Genomic DNA, 4,669 nt, shown 5'->3' with positions numbered 1-4,669 from the left:
CAACCAATATAAGGCACAAGTTCAGTTTTGCACAATGCACATAGATGTATGTAATGGTTGTGGTATCAGATCTTATAACTCTGTTGTCCTCCTGGACTCTCTCTCCTGTATAAGAAGTCACTCTCTGGCCATCATCATCCAGGCACACCTCCAGCGATGTTCTCTCACCTCCTGATCCAACAATCAACCTGTTGGCTTAAACAAATAAACAGTGTGAGATAAACCATAACAACAACACAAAATAAGCATTTACTTATCCTGTTGCAAATATCTTACACCTGTCTCTATATCTCTTCCTACTAAACATTTCTTCACAACAGCCTTATCATAAGTGTTTGTGTCTGTGCACCAGATATCGTACATTAAAATTCCACCTTTTACCACCCCCCGGATAACAAAACATATATATATACATCCTGCTCTAAAAACCCAACATTGCATATATATATAATATATATATATATATATATACATTCCTGTTTCCTAGACAACACATCCACTCATTCAGTCCTACTGATGTCAGTTTTGTGAATGATATGAGCCTGGAAAACCCAATATACTCCTTGTTGCGTCTGTAAAATGGGTGTCTTTATCTGCTTGAATCTCCTTGGACATCCCATAATAGCAACAAGTCAGTCTGTCACATCTTCAGGAAAGTCTCTTATCTTGTATCACTCTGCGTGAGACAACTTCACTCCTGAATGACAGTGTTTTGTAGCTGTTCAGTACAACACTCCTCCTCCATCTTCTTGGTGGCAAACGATGAATTCAAACTGCCAGACTTGTGCAGTCATTTCACAGTATACGAGGCCTTTTTCAGTAGTAAGCAAGGTAGGCCACACTTCCAGCTGTTGGCAAACACAACAGGTTTTTGCAAAGTCACTGACCATGGTTTGGATATAAGGAATCCCTTTGATTTGAGGTTGCTTGAATGCAGCGTCAGCTCCGTCATGGTGTAACAGTTCTCATAGCACCATCAGTGCTGTCTTTGCGGTGAATTGCACACAATGTTCTGTGCTCAGATCACTTGTGTACACACCATTGAAGCTGTAGGTGTGTGTATCAGCATGTCCCACGTTGTTCTTCCAGCTTTGGACAGCAGTCCATATAGACTTTGTGTCAAGTGTCCATTTCTCAGTGTGAAGAGTTACAGGGCCTTTAGTCTTGTCAGTGACTAAGAAAACAGTCATAGATTCAATAAGTTCTCTAGCCCCTTCTTCTGTCAGTCGGCTGTCAGCTTGTAAAGATAGCTGCTTTGCTTCAGCAAAATTCCACAACAATCCTGTGTGGGTGCAGGTAGCACCATAGTCCATGAACCAATAATGCTCTCTGTCTTGGAAATCTTCCCACCACCGTGGAGCTGTGATCATACAGAAATCCAGTATGGACAGTTCAAAGATTGGTTTAAATTTCACATGGCAAGCAATTAGCACTTTAATCTCCTCAATCAGCATGAGAGTTTCTGCTGTTGTCATTGGCAACTGTGTGTCTTTCAGCTGTTTCAAAACCTTTGGCTGGTAAGGCTTTGTAAGGAAATACACTGGGATATGAATTACATTACCAAACACAAAATCTGCATCTTTGTCACAAATTATTCCCACAATCAGTGTGTCTGTAATGTATGTATGCCCTTTGTGATTGGTCAGTGTGTACCCACCAATCCCTCCTTCACAATGAGCAAGTAAACCATAAACACCATTGGCAGTGGATGTTTCATCAGAAAACACATCTTGTTCACTTTTTGCATTTTTAAACTCAACAATGACACATTGATCATGCCATGTAAAAGTAATGTTGTCACAAGGGGAGTCTTCAGTCTCAGGGGTATGGTCATTTACTGAAATCCTGAATAATTCCCACCCCTTCACTTTTGTCTCATTGGGCAAGGCAAAAGGCATCATCACCACCCCTTCGCTTAGCAACACCCCTTTCAATGGCCATGCAAACACATTTTGCTTTGCTTTCATATTACAGTGTATGGCAAGCTGGACAGTCCTGGACAATTTAGTCATACAATTATTCACCTCATTTGTACCACAAATCAATGGCATGTTATCAGAAACCTCATTTGCATTCAATTTTGACTCTACTTTCTGGACATATTCCCTGAATTCATGGGTTTTCAACATTTTGTTCACATTTTGTGAAATCAGACATTTTCATCACACAATGACTCCTCTGATCAAACACATTTTCTGTTTCAAGTTCTTTCTGACACACTTCTCTGTATATCTCTAACTCACTAATTTCTGCTGTGTGTAAATCACCTGAAATGTCAACTTCTTGTGCACATTCCCCTCCCTTGGGAATTTCTGGGACAATGTGAATTCAGGCTTACTCTCTCTGTCTGTGAGAGAGGCTTTCTTATCACTGCATTCTTCTCAACAGGTTTTACACTTCTTTCAACATATATTGGTCTATGCAAAATTTCACTATTTTTACCCTTATCAATACCAGGCAGTGAAATCAGCCAGCTGAAATCCCAATTCATCTTTCAACATATTTACATATTTCTTAAAAATCTTAAAATGCATTGTTCTTGTTTGTTTCAACAACACAAACACAGACCGTAAACAGACAACATACAGATATACTGTGACGTACAGTATGCACTCTGTGTGTGACTGATCAGATCACACCTCCCTCATTCACTTATGAGACAGAGGATTTTTTACATGGGTTTACACAACCCAGTGTTTGCACAACACTAAAACCATCGACTACACATTCTAAGCAGATTTATGACCATTAACTTTCTGTATCCCACTTTCTGACACCACTTGAATGTTCCCGGTGGAACGGAATAAGGTTCTTGGATACAGAAGGTTAATTAAGCCACACAAACCAGTATATTGAAAAAAGATATAATTTATTACAACAAATGACAAAATATAAAAGAATAATAGTTACTTAGCTTTGGTATATAAATGGTTACACGATCCAGGAGCCTCGTCTCTTCAGAATGGAGAGCTGGAATGAACAATATCCTGGCCACCAACTGCAGTCGGGTCCAGGCTTAGGGCAGGCCACTGGAATCTCCTTTATCTCCTGTTTATATAGTATCCTACTTGCATACCCATCTAACTCTTACTAATATGGGCATAAACCTACTTCAAACTACTTTATTGGTTAACTACTGATAAGAACTTTCTAAAACTTAATGCAGGCATACATCGCAGTAGACAACGCCTTGTGGATTTATGGCCTGTCTGCTTTCCACATTCCTGTACCATTTCATGCCTGATACACCACCTCATGTCTGATACACAAATAAGAACCATGAATAGAAATGGCTGTCAGTAGCTATTTTGCTATCCCAATACAACTATGGAGAAAAAAACATATATAAACCACAGTAGAGTATTTTTTGGACAGATAAACAATAAGTATACGGCAGAAAAAAAAAATGGAGGTTCACTTTAAGAAGCAAAAAATAAACAAGCAACAGCAACACAGACAGTAGTCTGTTTTTTTGCACTGCTGTGTGTGAGTGTACAGTGTGTGAGTGTGCGAGCATGCAGTGTGTGAGTGTGTGAGTGTGCGAGCATGCAATGTATGAGTGTGCAGTGTGCGAGCATGCAGTGTGTGAGTGTGCAGTGTGTGTGTGCAGTGTGTGTGTGCGAGCATGCAATGTATGAGTGTGCAGTGTGTGAGTGCGAGCATGCAGTGTGTGTGTGCAGTGTGTGAGCATGCAGTGTGTGTGTATGCAGTGTGAGTGTGCAGAGTGTGATCATGCAGTGTGTGATCGTGTAGTGTGTGAGCATGCAGTGTGTGATCGTGTAGTGTGTGAGCATGCAGTGTGTGATCGTGTAGTGTGTGAGCATGCAGTGTGTGTGTGCAGTGTGTGAGCGTGCAGTGTGTGTGTGCAGTGTGTGATCATGCAGTGTGTGATCGTGTAGTGTGTGAGCATGCAGTGAGTGATCGTGTAGTGTGTGTGTGCAGTGTGTGTGCATTGTGTGAGCGTGCAGTGTGTGTGTGCAGGGTCGCCATCAGGGGGGGACTGCCGGGCCTCCTGTCCCGGGCCCGGAGAGAGAGGGGGCCCGGGTAGCAGCAGTGACTCGGAGAGGGAGGAAGAGCATCGGTGGTGCTGCGGCACTACTATGGAGCCGCCTGCGATACAATAACAGCTCGCGGAATGGCTGCCTTTCAGGAACAGCCGCCCCTGATTGGCTGCTGTTCCGCGAGCTGTGATTGGCTCACGGCCAGCTCAATTGTAGTATTGAGCTGGCCGCGAGCCAATCATAGATCACGTAACAGCAGCCAAACAGGAGCGGCTGCTCCTGATTGGCTGCTGTTCCGTGAGATGTGATTGGCTCAGGACCGGCTCCATAGTTCAAATGCCGCAACGATGATGCTCTTTTTCTACGCCAGCGGCCCGGTTCACTACTCGCCGCTGCCACCCTGGCCCCTTTCTCAGGTACTTCTGTTGACCCTGTATTGTGCCCCCACTCGAGGCCAGATAGCCTTCCCTGCACTGCCCCCCAGTCCAGCCAGCCTGCCCTCCCCCGTATAGCCAGCCATACTGCCCTCCCTGCCCCTCCCCAAGTCCAGCCAGCCTTCCCTGACCACCCCCCAGTGCAGCCAGCCTTCCTTCCTTGCTCATCCCCCCAGTGCAGCCATCCTACCTTCCCTGCCCACCCCCCTAGTGCAGCCAGCCTTCCTTCTCTAC

Source organism: Taudactylus pleione, unplaced genomic scaffold, assembly GCF_031769625.1.
Source record: "Taudactylus pleione unplaced genomic scaffold, aTauple2 ptg000390l, whole genome shotgun sequence".
NCBI lineage: Eukaryota > Metazoa > Chordata > Amphibia > Anura > Myobatrachidae > Taudactylus > Taudactylus pleione.
Note: the sequence above shows the minus strand (reverse complement) of the source record.